This window comes from Calonectris borealis, chromosome 1 (genome assembly GCF_964195595.1).
Source record: "Calonectris borealis chromosome 1, bCalBor7.hap1.2, whole genome shotgun sequence".
NCBI lineage: Eukaryota > Metazoa > Chordata > Aves > Procellariiformes > Procellariidae > Calonectris > Calonectris borealis.
The window spans coordinates 55066002-55089747 of NC_134312.1; the positions used below are offsets into that span (position 1 = coordinate 55066002).

At 46.0% G+C, this 23746-nt stretch overlaps 1 protein-coding gene across 1 annotated transcript in view; it reads right to left on the reverse strand.

The window, feature by feature from the left end:
• Window positions 1-23746, reverse strand: part of GRIN2B (glutamate ionotropic receptor NMDA type subunit 2B) — a 203962-nt gene that overhangs the window by 142788 nt on the left and 37428 nt on the right. The window lies entirely within an intron of this gene.

Below are 23746 nucleotides of genomic sequence, written 5' to 3' on the forward strand. Positions count from 1 at the left end.
CCTACCGCCATCCAGTCTTTTATCAGGGACTGGTTTAACCTCTCAGAAGTGCCAGGTGGGGTCTTCATCCCTTCTGCTTTCACAAGCCCTCTCGAGTTTTTTTGTCTTCTTTTTAATACTCTGGTTCAAAACCACAGGTTGAATTTGCACTGACTGCAGGATCACTCCATTTATATGCTGCCATTCCAAATGAAACCTCATATGGCTGAAATCCCTTGAGAACAGCCCATGCTCCCACATTTTTCATTTTGCTTGCAGGTTTAGGGTCGGTTACCATGCAAGTGTTCCCTTGCATCACCTGCATTTCCAGAGAAAGTCAGCTCTGGCAAGGCTTTTGTCTGCTCTGTTCTTCTACTCAGCATGTTTTCTTAGCTCATTTTACTCCTAGTGCCATGTGCTTTCCAGCAGTCGCTCAGAGCCAAGGAGCCAGCTTCATTCAGCATCCATTCACAGGCTGCTCCACAGGAGTAAGGGGAGCATCCCTGTAACACAACAGCTGGCTCCTGCCAAAGCATCTTAAAGTTGCATGTCCCCACAAGCCCTGGAGAACATGTCCTCTGTGCAAGGGCTTGCTCAGGCAGCTCAGAAATGACTAGTCAGAAGCCGCTCAAAAAGAAACATACATTACAAATCAACATTACCCTTATGTGCGGGATTTGCCCATACATGGCCTGTTTTAGAATATTGTCCTGGTTTCAGCTGGGATAGAGTTAATTTTCTTCCTGGTATAGCGCTGTGTTTTGGATTTAGTACAAGAATAATGTTGATAACAAACTGATGTTTTAGTCGTTGCTAAGCAGTGTTTACCCTAGTCAAGGGCTTTTCAGTTTCCCATGCTCTGCCAGGTGCACAAGCAGCTGGGAGGGGACACAGCCAGGACAGCTGACCCAACTGGTCAACGGGATATTCCATACCATATGACGGCATGCTCAGTATATAAGCTGGGGGGTTGGCCAGGGAGGGGTGATCGCTGCTCGGGGACTGGCTGGGCATTGGTCAGCAGGTGGTGAGCAATTGCATTGTGCATAATCATCATCATCATCATCATCATTATTATTATTATTATTATTATCATTATTATTTTCCCTTCCTTTTCTGTTCTATTAAACGGTCTTTATCTCAATCCACAAATTTTACTTTTTTTTCTGATTCTTTCCCCCATCCCACTGGGGGGGGCAGAGTGAGTGAGCGAGCGGCTGTGTGGTGTCTGGCTGCCTGTCTGGTTAAACCACAACAAATACATTTCTGGTGATGCCCGAGCCTTTCTTGAAAAAGCCTGGTGATCATTCCATTTTCCAAGGGCTTCTGGTCATGCAGAAACACAAGCAGATGCTATTGGTGAGTGATTGGCCATCCTTATTACAAACTTTGGAAGCAGATTCAGTCACCCATGCGCAGCTGCAGAATGGACTCCCTTTAAAGGCACATCTGGCTCAGTTATTTTATGAGCCATGCCCCTCACAGAGCTGTCATTTCTGCACCCCCATATTCCCTGGATATTATCCATAGCAATGTAGTTTGGACCGACATTGCTTTGCACGGTGACCAAGAAGATCCGCAAAGGTCACCCTACTCACAGTCACACAATGCATCAAATTGCAGATAAGTCCAATTGCAGAAGGTAAAATTATAAGCATCCTGGACAATCACCATACAGAGTCTAAGCAAAGCACCTGTCCTACCCACCGTGCTACTCATCAGGACTTGGAGAGAAGAAGACAGACCTATACGGGAAAAGGATATAACTTTTTCATAGGTTTAGATACACTAGGCCCAGGCAGCAGCATGTCGTAGCAAAGTCAAAAAGCATCCTTTTTTTATCTAGACTCTCCCAAAGATATATTTGCAGACACAAGTATGCAGACATGACATCCTGGACCCACACAAGCTCCCACTGAACGCAGCAGAATAAGATGTTACACAAGACGTCAGCACTGAGCGCTGAGCACAGCCCCTCTCCGACATACCATGCGCGTGTCCTCAGAATGGAAATCTCTTGCATCTCTGCCTGTCCTGCCCCCAAATCCCATCTGCCTTCCCCAGATCTCTGACAGCTTCAGCTCGATGTCCCCTCACTGCTCCTAGCAAACACAGCCTCTGTCTCCCCAGTATTGCTGTCACAGGCTGTATCATCCTGCACTTACAAATCCCCACTGCCACATCTCCCCTCTCTCCCCACTACAAGCCCCACAGGCCACCGCTGCCCCTCAGACAAAGGGATATGGGTCCTCAGACCAAAGGGGGGACTCCCAGCAGAAAAAGAAGTACCAGGGGAACCACACATAGTATTTTTCTTCCTCCACCCCCCATGCTTTCTGTAGGTAGCCAGCTCTTCCCCTTTGCCCCATGCCACCCTACACCCTGCACCTAAATACGTCCTTAGGATGGGGAAGCATCTGTGTAGTGGGTGGTGATGGGGGGGGGGTGAGGCCGAAAAGGCTGCAGACTACCAGGATCGAGAGAGAGTTTCGATAGCGATGGGCCCTGCGTGTTTTGGGCTTTTGCTGATGAGAAAGGCACCAGAGCAGCTTGAGGGGCATTCCAACAGTGGATTTCGTCCGAAGGGGAACATGCGGGTCATTGCGCTGCATTTCTTGAGCTGGCAAGAAAACAGAATTGCCATTTTGTTTGTAGTCGGAGGGCAAAAAGTTCTCCCATTATCATGTACGAAAAGTCAAATATTTGACATAATTTACAAAAGAGAAATACCTGAGAAACTCCATTTCGGGACACCACAAAAAGATTGGGTTTTTTTAGCCTGTCATCTACTCAGCTGGCAGGCGAGGGATCTGGAAGAGCCACACGGCCTCTCTGCAGACCGACCAACCTGCCTCCTTTCCATCCACAGTTGTGACAGGCCTGACACGTTCCCAGGGGACTTTCCAATACTGTAGAATCAACATTTTCCAGCAGAAAATTGTTCCACTGGAAAACCTTTCAGGCAGCTCTACTATACATTTAGAAACGTTTCGTATACACCAGTACACTGAGCATATATTCGTACACTATTCACATTCTATAATCTTCAGATACTTTAAGTGCCTGTCCCCAAAGAAAGAACAAAGTAGAATATGCCCCTTAAAATGCTGATAGCAGTTAAAATGACAAATGATCAGCACGAGCTTTTGCAAGAGGAACTCATAAGTGGACTCTAATTTTCATTCTTTCCCTTCATCTCCATCCAAAGGCTCTGGTTCCCTCCTCGGTTTTGGTTAGCAGCATTTAGCTGCTTTGGGCTCTGATCCCACTGCTGACTGCACAGCAGTTTCTGCCATGCCTGTGAAGAGCCTTACTGGAGTCCATAAGGATCTGCCAAGGAGCTGGAGACGCATGCATTATATCAGCATGCAGAATCCAAGTGTGCTGTCCCCGTACATTTTCTGTCGCACAGAAGCGTGTGGATATTGCACACGCATACTGGATTGCAGTCTCAACTTCATCGTTTTTTGAAAGCTCTCCTCATCCCCATGAGCTCTCTCCTGTGGGACTCCATGGCTGGGAAAATTAAAATTTTGTTTCCTTCAGATGCTACGTCTCTGTTTTTCCTAGAGGCGGCTACAATTCTTTCTCTGTGATCTGAAATTGCAGCAATAATTATATTTCCTATTTTGTTCACTGTAGTTGACTGTTTTGGCAGTCATCCTGTAGCAGTAATCCACACATAAAGAGTCATCTTGCATTTTTCAATCTAATTTAAAGGGAATTGTTTCTCAAGGAAAGCAAGGGGGTGAAAATGTTCCCCTCTGGCAAAAACTTCAAGTACTTGGGTATTACAGGCAAGAATTTTACCCTCCTGTCTTATTCATCATTGCATTTTACAAGCACTGATTTAAATTCTTTGCACTTCTAGGGAGGCCTGAGAGTTTCTTCATGTTGCTTTTCCTTTAGTCCTCCCTCAATTCTCCTAGCCACTCAGAGAGAGAACTGCAGTTCCCTCTTTCTAGATAATGCTCAGAGCACCAAATGCTCATTTTGTTCTTGTTTTGTTTGGGGGCTATTTGTTTCTTCTAGATCAGGGGAAAGGAGGCAGTAGAAATTAAGGCAGGGATGCAGCAGGAGGCAAGGGAATAGTTATTCATTCTTGCCATCAGCTCATTCTCTTGGTTTGATTTACACAAGTTGCCCCAAAATTTTCTTTCTAATTATTTTCACTGAAATACGCAGAAGCTTTTAATAATGGCATTTACATGTATAATGTCGCATTATTAATGTTAAACAAAGCCTTTGAAATCCCCTCCATTCTGCAAGCCCCTTTTAGAATAAATTATTTTCACAGTAACCTCCCCAAACACACACACCCCACCACTATTTTGTTAAGTCCAGATACTTTTTCCCCATTCATTTTCAATCTTAATATTCTCTAAGTCATGAAGGTACGAGAGCAGCACAACAATGAAGATGCTGGGGCCAGAAACAGTTAGGGTCAGGGCAGACATAAAATAAAGTGACTAGAAATTCAGCCTTTAAATCCTGCATATTCCAACTGCTGAAGTTCTCTCTGCATTCCAGACAGGGCAAGCACCTGAAATAATAGCATTACAAGAAAGAAAAGTTTCAGGATATCTCAGGTACAACAAGAAGAAGAAAGTACTGAAAGTTTAGGAAGCAGATTGGTGTTTGGGAAGCATCCTGCCTCCACATCCCAGCACATCTAAGTTTTCAGCCATCTTTCCAGCTTGCACCACCAAAACCCACTCATCACCTGAGGAAGCTTCAGATACATCTGTTGCAATTACAGGAAGTCTTAGGAGCTTTGCTCTGTTCTTTTTAATTGTTGTTTTAATTGGCTTTTCCCTCTCCCAGGCATGCAATGATTCAGGTGTCAGTTGTTTCTACAAGACCTCTGTTGCATCCTTCCCCATAACCCAGCTGCTGTTCTGCTCAGCAAACCAAGCTTGCTCCAAGCCATGCCCCGCGCCTTGCTCTCTGCTAGCGGGGGCTTGCTCGAGCGTCCCGTGCAGCTGGGCAGGCAGCGCTGGCGTGCCACAGCCAGGAGGCTGACAGTGACATCAGGGCACTTCTGCAGCAGCTACTCAGCACGTTGCAGCTTCCCAGGGATACAGGATCTGCTCCTGGGTCAGAGAGTGCTAAACACCCGCCTGCTCAGCATCACAGCTCAAAAGCTTGCAGTGTGCTTGCTAGAGGGACGCAGCGAAGGGACACAAACCTAATAGATCAATGCCAATATAAACTGAAATCGCAGGGGAAAAAAGAGTCACAAAGAGTTTTTGTGCAATTCTAGAAAGTTTCTGCACCTCAGACTCACGTATCACTCCTGGGGCGTCTTAATGCCTCTTCATGGCATCACAGAAACGCTGGCAGAACGGGGCCTTGAAGGATCCCCTCGCATTGAGACCATCACCAACACCAAATACGATCAGCTGTGGCTGACCTCAGGACCCTTGTTCCAGCACTGCACCACCACCACTGAAAAATTTTTTCCTGATGTCCAAGGAGCTGCCATGGCCTCTCATTACACTGTCTGGCACTACCAAGAACCGTTTGGCTCCATCGTCTTTATAACAGTGATGGGCACCTACATCTCTTACCCACATCTCAGAGGGCAGAGCTAAAAACAATCCCTCAGGACAGCACAGGGCGGGTTGTATCTGTGTCAGGGCCAGCTCAGTTAGACACTGCAAGTAATACCCACGGTCTACAGATCTTCCTTGTTTCCATCGGAGGGTCTCGGTTGAATTCCTTCCCCAAAGGGATGCAGAAGAGGCAAAAAAGGTATGAGGATGGATGACACAACTGGAAAGGTCTTCCTGAGAATCAACTATATAAATTACAATTCGCCTGCAGAAAAGTGACAGCTAGGGGGGAATATGGTAAGAACTTATAAGATCAGGGGCTGGATAGAGAAGGTGAAGAGGGAAAAACCATTAGCTATTTTTTTCCAGAAAAGAATGAGGGGATATGGAACGAGAATGCCAAGCGGCAAGTTGCCAACAAAGAACTTCTTCACCCCATGAGCAGTTAAGTGGTGAAACCCCTTGTCTTTCGGATGCTAAAAATGTGCATGGGTTTGCAAATGCCAAGAATTTGCATGTGGGTAAGTGTATGGAAGAAAAACCTATCCAACGCTACTAAATACAAAGACACACCAACTAGCTTAGAAAGTCCCAAGCCATAACTTACAGAATGCTTGGAGAATATTCTGAGGAAGTATCACTAATTAATGAGGCAATGGTGTACCGAGCAGGGAATAAACACGCCACGGTCACACACTGCCGTCCCCCGCTAACCTCACCACCTTTACACCTCTCCTACCCCTCCTCGCCCCGATCCTGTGGCGGGTTCGTTGAGGAGCGCAAAGTTGGTCCTCGCAGAGCCGGCACACGCCAGGCTGGCACGGGCTTCAGAGGAATTAATTCAGATGGGCAAAGTCTGATCCCTTTCAGGGAGCGTGCGAGAGAGGAGGCAGCGCTCAGCACTTCAGACATCAAGGGAGAGTAAGAGAAAAAGAGATGAGAGAAAGCCTCGCACAGAAAAGGCAGCAGGAAAAATGTCCTAATTTGGAGCGACAGGCCTCATTGCCATGGCAACCCAGAATCACTCCAGAGCGGCCAGATCCGACTTTGTATGTGGTGTTAAACGATTCAACCATTAAGGGAAAATACTAAGGGGAAAAAAATAATGGGGCTGTGGAAGGGAAAGTATTTGGCAACAAAGAGTTTTCCTCTGGGGGTACTCTGGCAACTGAAGTGAACCTTTTGAGTCTTAAGTTGTATTTTTTTTCCCAATCTTTAGGTGCAGACACATTTTTGTGCATTTTCTTCGTTTCTGGAGAATGAGTCACCCCTTCCTCCCCGCACTGCCTTCCCTCCCCAGCCTGGTGCTCACCAGCAGCAGGGCCAGATCCTGCCTCCTGGGCAACAGGGGGAGAAAAGGCAACTGGAGCCCCCATTCCTTTCTTTAAAGCCCCCTACAGACACTTCCCAGGACAACGCAGAAACTGGGAATGCATGGCAAACCACAGTGCAGGGTGGCAGCGCATGTCACCAAGGAGGTGGCAACACGGTACAGGGTGACAGTAGCCACCAGCAGCTCCAGCCTCTGGTCCGTGGCCTTGAGAAGGCACATACGGGATGTTTGCAAAAGAGCTGAGAGCTGCTGAGCACATCTGGTCATGGGGTAAGCAAAAGAAGTGGTGGGAGACATACGCTTACTGGAAGTCACACAATGCACATAGAGGATGCATCCCTGCAGTCGTTAATTAATTATCTGATCTCACCCTGAGACCTTTCTGCCTGCTTTAGTCTATGAATTACTCTGAATATCATGTCAAACCTCCTCTTCCCACACCCTCGCCTCCTTCCACCCTCACTCTCAGGGTACCCTAAGCCCTTCCTCCACACTGCTGCCTCTTGTCGAACACTCCCATTCAGCAGGTCTCCTCATCCTTTTCTTACCCCTGGCGCAGTCCTGCCACCTTTTCTCAGCCCCCACGAGAAGTCCCACCCATTCTGCAGGGTTATCCCTTAAAGGGTGCTAGCACATGGAGGTGAACCAGTACGAAGAATAATAAGGTCAGATGAGCGCGGGGAAGGAATATCAGAATATGACTTTATCCTCTGGAGGTTCCCTCCTTGTAACTGAAGGAACAAATCCCAGGGGATGAGTTCCCAGAGGACCATCCCCTGCAGATTCCTAAGTGCAAAAAGGTAAATTGATTGTCACAAGATCCTTGTCATCTTGTGTCTAAGCTACTCATGTCAGCTAAATTCCCTATCCAATTTATTCATCAATGGCAGCAAAACATTTGGCCAAAAGGACTCCTTGATAGCAGGGATGCATGCAGCATGGAGGAGGAGAGGACATGCTCTGCACAGGCATGGTTACACAGAGACAGAGCCACACGTCTTCCACCCGCTGTTACCTGTTCCCATACAAAACCACTTCTCCCTTGCCACAGAAACCCAAACATGCCAAGCAAGAAAACCCTTTTCCTAATATTGCCATCTAGACTAGACCAGGAGAGGTGGAAAAGGAAAAACTAAATTCACTCCTCTACTACCAAACAAAAAAGGCATCAATATATGATTCGAGAGATTTGTGTATTTTATAGCAGCAGCACGGCAGGAGCTGCTGGCTGGCTACTGGCACTCTGGAAGCACAAAATGCTTCCCCACGGCTTGTATTGTATATTACTGAGTATTATTACAGGCATGTCTCAAGACATAGAGCAACACACTGCTGGACCAGTACAGTGACCCGTGAGCGACACTGTCGGACAGAAATGTGGCCCTAAGCACAGCAGGAGACACATACCACTCACAACCTCCATTTCTCCTCCCGGTGGTCGGTATCACAGCACGGGTTTGCCAGCCTGTTTTGCCTCTGGCGAGAAAGCTGCCAGCCACAGCCTCAGTTTATAACAATTAAGCAGATGAATCTTAAAATCCGCACGTGCGCATAAAACCTTCCAAGGGAGCTCAGGCAAGGGCAGAGGGATCAGACAGAGAGAATGGCTGGGACAAGCCCTGGTGAAGATGAGCCCCGTGGCCTCATGCCAGGACATGGAGACAGCGAAGGTTAACGGCAGCATGGCTCATTGGGGGAGAATGGACCATGGGCACAAGGAACATCGCAGCCCAGTGAGGTCTCTAGCCATTCCCTAAATGAAGCTGTTCCACCATCTGCAGGCGAACACACTTCGGCATTAAACATTTTGCATGAAGGCCTAATTAATGGAGCACAAAGTGACTTATTAAATCTAAATTAAGGAACCAACTGACTAGCAAAAAAAATTACATCTCTAGCCAGGTAATGGCTGTATCAAACATTTAGATGTGCCCAAAGCCCAGCAAAACTCACCTGGCAGATTCCAAACAAGCAAAAGTTTACCAAAAGATAGTCAGACTTTTAAAACAAAAAGGAGGGAGACCACATGAGTTTGGGGAGTCTCTCAGATTACCAAAACGAGCAGAAATAGAAGGCTGGCTAGTTCATCCTCTGTCCAGTTCCTCCCTATCTCCTTCCACCTCAGCAGTGCTGTCTCCTCCAGGCATGCACATACTCCAACTTCGTCAGTCCCATTATAAATTCAGTGTTCAGACTGCAACGGCAGGAGGTTAGTCCATAGAGCCAAAAAGGACTCACTGCTCAGAGACATGTCCAAAGTTTGCTGTGCACTTCCCTGCATTTCATCTCATTACGCTTTTCAGACGTTCCCATCTCTCCCCTTCCCAGGGTTCAGCCCTTTCAGCACACCCCACCTCTAGATCAAGGGATACATACTCCCTTATTTTAACCCTCTGGCTGGCTCCTCCTTAGCCCACCCAAGGCACCCGCTGGTTAGAGTATGCCCTGATCTCCTTCAGTGCCACTTGAGGAACCCAAACCACCACAGTTTGCTGTAACCTTGCCACAAGGCTAAGAATAAGGCTAGACAGAAAGCTCAGCCAGCCCAAAGGCAGAAAAAAATGGGGCAGGTAACAGATGTCTGCCTGTCAGTTATGAAGAAAGCCAAGGTGCAATTCACTTTTTAAGTGCAATTTTTAAGTCTCTGCATTGAATATATAGTCAAAGGCACATGCGCTCCTCTTCCACAGAGGATACTAACCGAATAATCCAATTACTGCTGCTATCATCAGGCTAATTTCTTTTCTCAAAAGGTCTGTTTTGGGATAGAAATATTAAAATCTCCAAACATTGTGCCACGTTCTCCTTCAAAAGCTAACCGATAGGAGCACACGACACTGAGCAAGTGCCTGTTCCTGACTATGTCTCATTTGCTGCTGCGATCCAAGCCACCACGGTGCGGTAGCGTGAGTCACAGAGCGCACACATGTGCGCCGAGCACAAGTGTGAACCAAATGTCCAACCCCGAGAGACAGCACCGCTCGCATTACACGCTCGTCTGTGCGGATCACAGAGCAGGACCGCGCTGGGTCTGAATCAGAGTGAGTCACCGTAGGAGCACGTGGCAGGGCGAGCACGCTGCAAGCGTGTTTGGGACACAATGTGCATGGGTCACTTGTGCAGAAATCACAAGTGAGACACTCTGACACAGGTCTTTGCCCACCTTCTGTGTGCATTTTTAGTTTGTTTTCTTTAGGAAACGAGGCTCTTGCAAACCTGGGGGCGGGGGGTGTTGTGTGTACATGAGTCAGGCTTCCCAGTAACTCTTGAACCTGCTGGCCAATTTCCACCTGATTTGACAAAGGGGCAGAGGACTCAAGGAGAATTAAATTCCTATAGTGCTGTACAAAATACAGCCCGCAACAGCACGCAGTTCCAAAGTCTTCGTCTGGCCCCACAGCACTGTGTGTGATTCACCCACTGACAGTCAAAGGCTCACTGGGCAATCAAATAAACTTCATCCTGACCTGGCAGCATGCCTGTAGCGGGCAGCCCCTGTACACACAGCCCCCATGGCATCACAGCACATCTCTCTCTTGCCCAGGCAGGGGGTATAAAAGACACAGCAGAAACTGGGAGAAAAGCAATAAAAGACCTGGGGGAAATGGAATTATTGTAGGGAGGAGGTGTAGCCAGCTCCTGAAAAATTGAAGCTGCTATGGGCACACCCACTTATTTGGACTGGACATCTTCCAGTTGAAATAGGGCAGTGGGTGGAGAAATGAGATCCTTTTAATGACCCCAGTCCTCACCGTTGGGGAAGGATGAGTTCAGCTCTTCTGAAATCTCTTCACGCAGGTCAGGTTCTCTCCTCTGTGGACTCTCTGGTGTCTACTAAGGGCTGAGCTCACATTACAGTCTTATTATATAATTCAGTTAAAGAGTCAATTAACCATGAGATGTGAATCCACCGAAAACAGGATTCATTCATTTGGGAGCTGACAAAATTACTTGTTCCATCACCCTTCCACGCACTCTGTCTTCTCAACAAGCTGTTCCAACGTCAGGTCATAAAATTCACTTTCAATTGTGCCAGATGAGGGGGGGGGAGAAAAAAAGAAAAGCCTCTAGTGTGGATCGCTTTGCAAAAGCGATGAGGGACTCTGGGTGTCCATTCGGAGATACAACATGAAAGGCACAATTTTCAGAAGGTGGAGATGCCCAGCATTTTTTCAAATTTGCGCTGCCTTAACCTGTCTCATGTTGGATGTTGAAAAAAAAAAACACCTATAGTCACTGTTCACACTCAAAACACTTTAGCCTACTTCTTCGATTGCCATCGCTTCCTGGAAGGTGGGCAGAGCCCATCCAGATACCAGGTGTCGTGCGCCTGGCAGCTTGCCAGGCAGTGCCACGTGGAAAAGGCGCTCCACTCCACCAGCCCCGATGCCACCTGTTCCCAAGCCTCCCGCCGCCCACCCAGCCCTGCCGCGCCGAGGAACAGGCTGAGCCTGGCCCACAGCCCGGGCCGTGAAGGAGCCCAAATGAAGCCAGGCAACTTGGAGACATGGAAGGCAGGCACTTCTGAGAGATGCTCTCTCCATACACCGTTATCTGACAAATGCACCATTATCCAACAAGAGCCTCTCTCTCCACTTCCCGAGCGACTGTCTCCTTTGTTAAGAATCCATTGACCCCTCCTTTTTATCTACAGTATCTTCAGAAGAGGATCATCTTCCTTAAGTTTCTCCTGAGCTCAGTAGGTGGTTCGTGGGGTTTCATTTAACTGTCTCTAGTAGATAACTAAAAGGTATTGGTAACCATCGGCTCAGTGCATCCCCTGAAGGAAAGTGTGTACTCTCCTCTCTCAACCTCCTTCCATAATGCACCATCAACAGGAGATTCCCTGCTCCCCACAAGCCTTCCTGAACTGGAAGTGATGGAAACACTGTATTTCCAATGGGGGGAGTCTCAGCAAGAGGAGGCCATCCCCTTTGGAGGGAAAACTCATTTATTTCAAGAGGGTCAGAGCTACATGTGGCCACTTGCAAGGAAGAACATTTCTGGCAATAGTAATTTTACCTCGCACTCAGCCCCATGCAGGGTGTGTGAACCCCATGATTTGGTAGACTTAAATAAAAGTTAAGACAATAAATCTCTCCCAGATCTCTGACCTTTGATAAATGTGAAGAGCTGGTTAACGCAACACACCAACATTGAAACTTCAGCTCAAGTAGGTTTGTGTTGGAGGGAGCCCCCATCAGCCGGGAGCCAGGAACCCTCCCCGCACACCACATCCTCACGGGCAGCTCTGCCCCAGCTGAGGTGGCACCACATGTCACCCCTGGCCAGGTCCCCATGGGCTCAGCAGCCTCGTCCCTTAGCCTGAGGGGAGTAACCAGCAACGTGCAAGGCTGTCACAAACCTTTCCCCAAGCTTCGCCTCCCCTTACCCACTCGTCCGTGACGTGGTATAGACAACACTAGATTGCATTCAGCTGCGGTGAGAGGATCACCAGCTTGTCAAGCTGGTGATGTGGAGAACGGTATTAACTGAGTAATTAAATCATTTCTGTAATTACTCTCACACAGCTATAAATAATGTAAGCCCACACGTTCTCTCTGGAAGCCACAATAGCGAGAGAAGAGAGGGTGAGGGATGCAAATGAAAAAGGAGAAATAATAATAATAATAAAAACACTTAACATTTATACAGCACACTGCATTTTCAAAGCACAGTGCAAACAATAATTAAGAAATGGGTAGAGTGACAGACAGGAGAGGGTGAGAGGAAGGGAAGCACAAGAAGCGAGAGGAGGGGAAGGGGGGCAGGCGTGGAGCAGGATTTGAGACCCAGCAAGGCTGGCAGCCCGGTGGACACGCTGCCCAGCTCCGTGGCAGGGCCACACCATGTGGCTCTTCAGCCCACACCTCCGTACTGCTGCAGCAAGCCGGGGGGTAAGGACGCAGCTCTGCCTCCGCAGAAAGCGAGCAGCAAAGCGAGCGCCCGAGCGAGAGCCGGGACAAAGCACGACGCTGCACGAGCACGCACCTGGAGGTGCTGGCAGCTCCATCACAGAGCATCCTTCTAACAGCTTCTGTCTGTCCTCACCAGTCCAGAGGCTTGGCAGTGGCCACGCTGGTCCTGAGCCAGGCAGCTGGCAGCTGGTGGAGGCTGCAGGGGGCTTGCCCTCTCCTCCCAGGAGCTTTTCCCTGTCCCCACCAGGCCTGGGGCCCCAGCACAGGACATGCTGGCTATGGGGGGGCACGGCCGAGCCAGCCCCAGGCATGCTTTGGGAGACCCGCTGGCCTTTCCCCAGGGGGGAGCACTGATGCCAGTGTCCCCGTCCCCCCGCCGAGGAGCCGTTTCTGACTCCCTTTGTGGCTCAGTGCAGAGCGGGAAGGGAATATTTCTGTCTGACCGGAGGGGGAGGTAGCGCTCACAGGGAAAGCATCGCTGCCCGATCCCACTGCCCTGTGCCCTGCTGCAGCCCAGGCCCACTCTTCTCACCCAGTTTCTACCCGACAGCTTTCCACCCCTGTTTCACACCCCACGTCCAGTTTGCTCAGTGGTGCTGCCACCCCCAGCTCCCCAGCTCTTGCTCCCGTGGCAAGCCAGGCAGCGTCACCTGGGCAGGCACATCTCCTCCTCTTTACTCTCCCTCTCTGCCTTTTCCTATTCCCCATCTCCTGCTTCCCACCTTTTTCCAGCCCCCCTGCCCCTCTCCTTCTTTCAGAATGTCTTCCAGATGCTCCTCCTCCGCACTGGCTCATCACACCATCTGTGCCCCCCAACCTCACCCATGCTCCAGCCCAGATCCCCTGCTGCACAGTGCATTTCTCCCGGCTGGATCCCACTGGGACCCCACAGAAGAGCCCTAGCCCCAGCATGGCCTGTGCAGCCCCCAGGTCCAAGGGCAGTTGTGAAGCACAGCTTGCAAGGACAAGACCTCTTTGAGAGACACGTGGCAAACATCTAAAAAGACTCTGCTGTTTCTCGCGTTTATAACAAGGCCAAACTTTGGGCAACCTATGCAGTGGTAGCAAAAGTACATTTCTGGTTAATAGTCCTCCCCTGCAAGACACCCTCTCCAGACCTGAGCCCTTGCTCCGAGGACCACTGGTGGTCAGGCAGAACCTTCAGAGGAAAACGTGCCAGCGCTTGCAACATGGGTAAAGCATGTATCTTCCTGTGCCATGTTTTCAGAGAGAGCTGTTTTATTTTCCAAATAAATAGCAAAATAAATCAATCAGCTTGAGGCATACACCTGGCATAGGAAACTTTGCTCAAACAGTCATAGTCTGGCAAAGTTACAGGAAACCCCCAAGAGAACCTTATAATGGGGAATGCTGGGCAAGCTTACAATAGACAGGACTATCAGCCCTGCATACAATAAGCACTCCTGCATGCCGCAGCTATTCAACCACCTCTAGTGGGGGTTACGGCTTCTCCTCCTGGAGTCCAGATTTTCATATCAAGCATTGTATTTACTTCAGCTAGAAAAATCCATTAATTGCTCCCTAGCAATTAGGTAGCCTTTGCCTTTTGTAGAGCTCAAAGTACTTCACAAAAACATTGTTACGGTCTTCTTGCAAAGGGCAAATTGCTGTAGACAGAAGTTGAGCAACTGTCTTAAAGTCATGTTTTAGAGCAGAGCTACAAGGAGGACTCTGGTCTACCAGACCTGCTTGATTCTGCTGGCACCCTGTAGATCAGTCCTCCTCACTGTGTGCGCCTGCCTTTTTTGCTTTTTTCCTGCCCACCTTTAGACTCTCCATCTCCTTTATTCCTTCTTCCCCTTTTCCTCTGAAACATATATTTATTGTTGTTATCAGGAACCTCATAAACACACAGCTAGAAGCTATTGCCAAAGCACAGAGAAAAATTGCCTCGACAGAGTCTTTAGGGTATTTTTTTTTCCAGTCACTCTCAGAACTTACTTCAATCAAACCCTCTCTTCCCCCTCCCTTTTTTTTTCCCTCCACAATCCTAGATTCAGAATATTTCCTGTCTCTCATCTTGTTCATCCTCTTTCTCCTCCACTCTAGCTTTCTAATACATTCTCCATCGCTTAGTTCAGTCCTGGTTGAAAACGGCTGAAGCAATGTGGTTTCCACGCTCTTCGCTAAGGAGCCTAGAGCACATCGTAATAAAACTCAGTGTCTGAACTTTTTTCTTAATACACATATATATCATTTAATATTATCATTTAACATATCATAATATATCATTTAATATCTTTTCTCAACTTTATCCTGTCGCTCCTACTTCTACTTCTGACAGCTACACCAAGCATTATTTTCTCTAATCTTAGTCTACCTCTATTCACTGCATATATAAATCATACCCTGACTCATTGTTCAGCCAATCTACAATATGCATGTATAGCTGTTTCAGCCTTCTTCATATATCAGTTCCTCCAAACCCTTAACAGATTCACAGACTACAATTATATCTTTTTCTGCACCCTGTTTTTTTCCAGCCTGTCTATATGTAATTCCCTTGATGCAAATGGTATGGAATAAGGAGTGGAGAATGTGCTGGTTTTGGCTGAGATAGAGTTAATGTTCTTTATAGTAGCTAGTATGGGACGATGTTTTGCATTTGTGCTGAAAACAGTGTTGATAACACAGAGATGTTTTCGTCACTGCTGAGCAGCGCTTACACAGAGTCAAGGCCTTTGTTGCTCCTCACGCCACCCCACCAGCGAGTAGGCTGGGGGTGCACAAGAAGTTGGGAGGGGACACAGCTGGGACAGCTGACCCCAACTGACCAAAGGGATATTCCATACCATATGGCATCATGGTCAACAATATAAAGCTGGGGGAAGAAGAAAGAAGGGGGGACGTTCGGAGTGATGGCGTTTGTCTTCCCAAGCAACTGTTACGCGTTGGAACCCTGCTTTCCTGGAGATGGCTGAACACCTGCCTGCCGATGGGAAATAGTGAATGAATTCCTTGTTTTGCTTTGCTTTGTATGTGCGGCTTTTGCTTTACTTATTAAACTGTCTTTATCTCAACCCACAAGTCTTCTCACTTTTACTCTTCCGATTCTCTCCCCCATCCCACCGGGGGGAGTGAGAGAGCGGCTGCGTGGGGCTTAGTTGCCAGCTGGGGTTAAATCACGACACCTTCATAATCCATCCCCTCCAAATTTGGTTAATGAGGCAAATAAAAGGCAAAGAGAATAAGAGATTCCCTGGAAAGAATTGTTTCTCTCTGTCCTGCGGTTACTGGGGAATGACACGCAGATCTAAAGCAGCAGCATCGGGCAATTTCACACTCCCTGTTTTCAATTTCATTTTGAGGCCAGTTTAGGGGAGGGACAAATTTGAGTGTAATTAATTTAGATTTTGTGAGACAAGTAACTGCTTAGGGTTGTAATAAAGGACTGCCTGCTCCAGAATGAAGAAACTAATCTCCTTGTCCGGCTGGGGATGGCACAAATTGATTTAATATTTTTATGTTGGGTTTTTTGTTTTGAAGAAAAGGGTTATAATAATGATTATAAATAACTATGGGTCAGATCTCATCAAGCTCCCAGATTTTCTTTAGATAAGTGCTTGCAGATTTGGAGATCTACCTAAGCATCATCAGTGTGAAAATCAAGGTTAGAAATCTAGCAAGAAAGAACTTTCTCCACAAAAGCCCCATCACTTGCCAGGTCTAAGCTGGGTGGAAATCAACATTTTCCTCACAGATATTTCAATATTTCTATTTCCAGGTAGACAATGGCAACACTACATTTAAACATTAGCAGGGAAGAGGTTAATTCAGCTTCTCTTTCCCTCAGGTAGCTTGCAGCGGTTACGTTCAGAGCTAGGCAAGGAAAGGCCTTCTGTCACTCGAAAGAAAACATCACTATAACAACAGAAGAAAACTAACACTCAGTACTCCTGGAAGAAGAATTCTATGACCCAAAATAAAGCAGCTTATAAATAGCTACAAAAGGCTGATGTAAAGGAATCAGACTTCGGTTTTGCTTGGCGTTTGTTGTCTGGGACAACTTCTGCCGAGGGAAGGCATCCGCACCTCCATATAGGCTGCTTCTCCTTCTGCATCCTACCCCTGCCCCAGCACTGCCACTGCCCAGAAGCACCCCAGGGCACCTTGACAGGGTGTGAGCCTCACCATGGTCCCTCCAGGTTTTCTCCTCCCCAACCCTGTGACACTCAAGCAAAGATGGTGCCTTCAGGCTTCAGGTGTCCCAGGCTCTGTATTTCCAATGCTCAGGGTAGATCTGAAGTGCATCCAGTAGAAATTATTAGGGGTGGAAAAAGTGATGGGGATATTTCAAGGAAAGTCACATTTCCATAAGGTTTTGTTTGTTGTTTATTTTTTTTTAAAGGGGGATTTCTTGTTGCTTTTTTTTTTTAAGTGACAAATAAAAATAAATCAAACTCTGTATTTTTTTCTTGTGAGTCTTGAAAACAATACACCCAAAAAACTGAGGGCCTTGAAATGGAGTTCCTCCCAAGCAAATGGGATATAAAGTAGAGGGAAATGTTAAAAATTTTAAAAGCAGACTATTTTAATAGGATATTTAATAAAAGAAACAATACATTTCTTTGAAAAATCTTTTTTTTTTCATTGAAATAATATTGATGGGAGTACTTGAGATCTTGTTTAGAAAATGAGAGTTAACACTGAAGGATTTGATGGCCCTGGGGAGAGGTTAAAGCTCTTAAAAGTTCACTTCCAGGTTTCCTAATATCTGAGGGATTTTAAGTGCTGTAATTTATTTGTAAAGTAATAAAAATTGTTCTAGGGAAATTCTCAGATGTTAATTAAACCCCACAGAAATATGGTACCTATATTCCCTTTCTTTATATGAAAAAAATTAAATTTGTATGGACAGATTAGACACAAATGTAAACATAAATTACGGCTCCACCTGGTCTGTTATTACATGTGTATACTCAAGGGAAAAAACAACACTGGCGTACAATACTGGCTTTTATTCTCTATATCTCCATGACCTACCTTTCTTCTCCCTCCCCAACTTTAGCAGCAGACTCGTAGTTTGAGGACACACGATATTTAGTTCATTATTTGTGAGCTACACAGAGCTTTTGTTTGGCAGTGGAAGAAAACTAAGTACCAAAAGCAAAAGAAGTATATTAATCATGTCCTCAATAAAATTATTAAAAGCTTGAAGGGAAACTGCTGGGTTTTTTATCTTATTTTTTTAAAACAATCTCCTCTTTGCTGATCACTAGATTAGTCTAAGAAACATTTAAACTATTACTATCATCAGAGAAATGAAAATGCTTTGTGAAATTACATGAACTGCATATAATTTTGCTTTGGAGAGGAAAAAGAGGGATGGAAATCTTCTAACAACACTGAACCATACTCTTTCAATGTTTGCAGATCAAAATGTGTCTTTTTTTTTTTCCCCCCTTCTAAGCAGCATTTTGTTTGGAATTTATTTCACTTCAGTTCATATAATCCATTCAAAGGGAACTTTCTCTTTTGTTTGTTTGTTTTTTGTTTTTTTTTTTTAACTGAATTTCCTTCACACAAGGGCTCTAAAAATTTCAGATGTCATCCCTAGTGGAAATGAAACAAATTTACATCCAGAAATGAGGTTTGCATTCCCTATGCATCTCTATTATTTAACCTTTGGAAACCTGAGAGTAAAAGTGCTTTCCTTTTAATTACAGATGTTCTGCTTTTAGCAGCACTGTCCCAGTGTCTTTGACTTTGTCCTGATTTCAGTGTGTATCTAGGTGCTCAGCTTATCCAACTAGTTTTGGCTTCCCTGTACCTGCAGCATCATTTTGCTCCCTCTGACCGGCAGCTAGTTTTCTTCCCTGGTGCTTGATACCTATTGTCCGAGTTTAGACTTGCTCGCCCCCAAAATACCAAAGAATACGATTGCTGCAGCAGCATGGCCCAGGCATGGAGCAATCACAGCAACCTTCAGCGTTGAAAGAGACAACATGTCTTGGGAACCTTGACAGAAAACAAAAAGAAAGGGGAGAGGGATTTATGAAGCGTGGATGGAAAGGCAGAGGAGAAATTTCAGCTTTGGTGTGAATAGGGAAAAAAGAGGTAGTGGAGAGAACAGCAGAAAAGTCAAGTCTATGCTGTGTGAGAAAAGGAAGGAGAACTTGGCCTAGAAAGGATCATGGATTTTAGATTTCAGGTTAGTTTCATGCAGCTTTTATACAGATTTTATTACAGGCACAGCCCAATTTAATAGATTGTTCTTTCCTACCATTTTATTTCCATTATTATGGCTAGCTTGTGCAGGCAAGCCCTAGAGAAAATAGCAAGGGATGCACAGACAGAGCAGAATGATTTTCAGCTGGGAAAACATAATCATCTTGTTCTTCCAATGTTTTTCCTGGGTGCTGCCTGCGCACCATTGTGTAACTGTAAAGCTGCAAAGGACAAGAAGCTTTGGCAAAATAATGTGTCTGTGGAGAAATAGCAAGGGACAGTTCCACCAAAAGTGATGGTCACCAGCTGCGCTCTAAGAGAACCTAAGGCATTTTCTGCTCTTACCTTTTCTGCTTTCATTATCACCAAGTTGACTTTTTCTGTTATTTTAAAAAAAAATAAATAGTCTATCATTACCAAACAGACCAGTCAGCCAAATGGCGTGGTCATTTTTTAGGCAAGAAGCTAAATCTTTTCCAACAGAGTAAGTGTCCTAAATCTGAACAACAATTCCCTCTGCTCTTAAGATACCTATAAATGTACATTGTTACTGTTTTTTTCCTTTTCTGTGACTGCTCCTTTACCTCCTAGTTCTGGGCAGAAGTAGTAGTAGGTAGTATTGAAAATATAACGAAGAAAAGCCCAGCCCAGATTTCTAGTCTCGGATCTGCAAACACAAGATATTGGTTTGTGCTTCTCTGAACTGAAGCTTGGTTTGCAGCATTGAAGGTTTCCGTCCACCATCAGTCTCCTAACACAGAGCATCCTCATCCGTCAGCTATTTGCACACTGTGGTAGGATTGAATTTCTGCTTTCAAAACAACTGGGAAGAAAGGAGAAATTATTTTAAACAGTGGAATGGGAGCAGATATGCTCACCAGTCACAAGTGCATTGCAGTTCTCTGGACAATGCAAACTAGTGCTTAAGATCGGCAACACAAAGCTATAAAAAGAAAAGTCAGTGCGGCAACTTCAGGCGAACTGAAGAGACCAGAGAGCTTCAACAAACAGAGTTCTTGGATGTCAAGAACCTAGCATTGGTGGTGGTGCACATCTCTCTCCTCTCCGTCTCAGCTATTCCAGATTAAACACAGATCATCAGTGATCTGTGCTATTCCCTTTCTCCTCAGGGGTCCAGGCGAGATGATGCTACGCTCTTAGTCCCTTTTCAAGATGTCAGCACCAAAACAAGGACCAGGTGCTTCCTTGCAGGGCTGAAACAGTGCAGCCATTCTTCTACCCTGCCCCACAGCTGCAGGGCTCGCTCCTCTGAGAGGAGCTAACGCAGGGGCTATTGGACCCCCTCAGCCCTCACTCCCAGGCCACCCAGCCCGGGCAAAATGAGTGCTGCAGATCCCGCTGTCTGGCGTCACTGCTAGCACGCTTGTCAGAGACTAAGGGAACTGAACTGGCTATGACAAGACTCTGCCTCAGCAAAGCAGTCTCTCCAGAGCTTGAGTGAGGCACATCGTGTGTCTGTGCTTCACCGTTTTCCTGGAACTAAACCCAGATCGCAGTGTGCACACAGATCATCTGGTCATTTTCTTCCGATGCCAAATTAGGCAGAGATTAAATGTAACACTTTGTAACAGCTAAACAGGTGGGATTAGAGACATGAGCACCAAGGAGAGAAACAGCAAAAACATATGCAAATGACTATACTTATTTTTCAGAGGAAAAAGGCAAAACACTGGGAAAAGAAGAAGATATAAACATTATCTACAAAATCTAATCAAATGCAATATTAAAGAGCATGAGTTTGAACAAAACAATCAGGAAATCCAGATGTTACGTTTTCAGCAACATACCTCCACCTGCTATGTTATACCTAGGGCAGGATTCATGGCATTTAACTTGAGGCACCACAAGCAAGCCGAGGTACAGCCTTCTTCAGTAATCAGTGGGGAGACAGAGGACTATCCCATGAGCATTTCACTGCACCCTGAGGTGGATGGGGTGAATTGCCCTCAGGTGGTGCCCATTCCCCACTGATTGTAACGATGCCTAGACCTCCAGCTGGCAGGTAGCAAACTTCCAGATGCATGTTAACTGAGATGAAGCCAGCCTATGGTGCACATTATAAAACATTTCTGTCTATATAGGGGAGAAAGAAAACTCAGGCTTGAAATCCTCTTTTTTTTCCTTTTTCTTTCTTTTTTTTTTTTTGCCTGCCCTTTCGTGTCTCAATTTACCAGCTTCACGGTATATTACAAAGCCCTTTTTACACATGGACCCAAATTTCCTCCCAGACACATTTATTAAACCCTCATTGAAGGTGAAACAGAATTTCACATGCTACTCCAGGGAAGGTGGTTTGACTGAGGGGTTTTTTTTGCATTAACCTCCAGAGAAGAGGGGCTTATCTGTCACACCAAGGCGTTAGTGGTTTGTAACGTTCCTTAGGTTTGCATTAGCGCTACTGATCACAAACATACAGGGAGCATAACAAAGCTATAAGTGCAGGTCTGAACCTGTGAAATGCTGAGCAAGTTCAATCACAGCTGACTGCTGTGGGTGTTGAGGGGATGCTGAAAGAAGCAATCCATGCTTGCAGGATCAAACCCCAGCTACACAACTCATCTGCAAAGAACGTGACTAAGAGTCACCAAAAGCAAAGTCTCTGTCAAGCACCTCTGTGGAAAATAGATTGTTTCAGGACTTACCAGGCTGACTTCAGTATTTTTAGTAGAATATCAATGTATTTACTCTCTACCATATTTTAATTCAATTCATCAAATAAATATTATCCATTAAAGATTACACACCTGTGAATTAGAAACTGTAAAGGTCAGCCTTTTTCAATTTATGTTTAAAAGAAATCTTGGCCTTTCCTAAAACTGCAGATCTTTGTATGTAACCTGCTTCTCCTGTCTGCAAAACTACAAAAAAAAAAAAGGGAGTTTGATAAAACAGAGGTCTGCATTCATAAGGCTTCCACCTTTGAGCTCCCCGTGGGCTGCCTGCCCGCCAGAACGCTCTGTAGAAGCGAGGCAGCGGGGTACACAGGGCAGTCACAGGAGATGCTGCCTTCCCAAGGAGAGACTAGAGATAGGTAGAAAGAAAAATCTTTGCAAAGTTCAATAGGCCAAATTCCTCTTTGAATTACAACAGCGTAAATCTGATCTAATCCAGCCAAAGGCGATGGGGCTATGCTGGATTTACACTGCGGGAATCTGAAATCAGAATTTGGCCTGCCACGTTCAAAGTCACAAGGACCCTTTCCCAGTTCTTAGGAGGTCTGGCATCAGTAACGCTTACGCTTGTTCAAAGAGAATGTAAAATGCCACCGTAAGTGTGAAATGCGGCACTCAAATAATGCTTCAGACCTGTTTTACACAGACATCGATAACCGTGCAACGCAGCAGGCAGGAGAGCATCGAGATGCAGCATTGTTGCCTGACTGTCCTCCAAGACAGAAAAGCTTCATTGTGGGTAAAATGGGGCAGAATGTCTTTACCACATGTGCAACTATTCAAGTAAAGAGAGAAAAAAATGCCTGTGACTATTTTATTGAATGACTATTTTAGTTCAAAGGCTGATACGAGAAAATAACACTGCATATTAACTGTATGTTATTTGGCTACTGAACGGTTGGTCAAAACATGAGAAAATAATTTGTGATTAATTTATTTCCATCTACTCACCTACGATATCCTGCACTGGATTATATATTTACAAGGTAAATAAAACAGAAAGTGCCTGGATTTCTCAGCCCGCTAGATCTCTTTCTGAGGACAAGCTGCCACAGTGGCCAGCTTAATTCTCCCCCTTCATTCAATTAGACCAGATTCTGCCTAGTTAAATGTCTCAGATTCGCTTAAGAGTGACCTGTAAAAGAAAAAGGCTGTCAGCTTGTGTCCCTGTTTACTTCTTTGCGATGCACAAAGGGCGGTTAAGAGGGTCTTCTCAATAAAGGGCTTGACCCCAACTCTGCCTGGCACCGAGCCTGCAGGGAAAAGGGCAGCCCACTTCTCTCGGATATTCCCACTGGCCCACAGCAGCCAGAGGCCACTGTTAGCCACACTAGCTGGCCAAATGCACACTGAGGCGTGAATTGCTGGGTCCCCTGTTCCTCCCAGTGGGAAGACTTGTATCAGGTCCAGCTGCCCCCCATGAGGCTCCCCTAAGCCGAGAATTATCAGCTGCCCAAAGATGCTGTTCTCTCTGCACCTTGCCTTGTTCGTAAGCAGTGGTGGAAAGGCTTGTTTGTGTAGTAATTCCCCAGAAGACTGTCTGGGCCTGGGAAAACAGTGAGATGTCAGTGATATGAAGGAATAAAGTAGTGCAGTGGAAACAAGGAAGGCTTAGCTGGACTGGTTCAGACTGGTTAGTTGCTTTAGCTAACACCTATTTAACTTCAGGAGCTAATGAACACTTCTGAGAGAGGATGGCTTTATTAAAGATTCAATTATTTTCCAGTTAAGATGTAAGAGCTGTATTAAACGTCCCTGAAAATACCACAATGTCCTCCAGCTGCATGCAGGAAAAACCAAGCTAGCATCCTTGGCTCTTCTAAGGTAAAACACAGGCAAAAATAAAACCTTTGGAAAAAAAAAAAATCACAATTGTCAGGGGCTCTTTACCCTTCCTACGGAAGAAGAAAAGGGCTGATTCTTTTGCAGCTCTCTTCTACCTGCTCCTTTCCCTCCTCAGTTTTTCTCTGTTGCAGATAATTCCACATGATTAATAGGCTCTTCTCAGCGGTGCTACACACAGTTAGCTCTTTTAATCTCTCTTTGAATCTGAGACTCTCTAATCCCCCAACCCTTCAG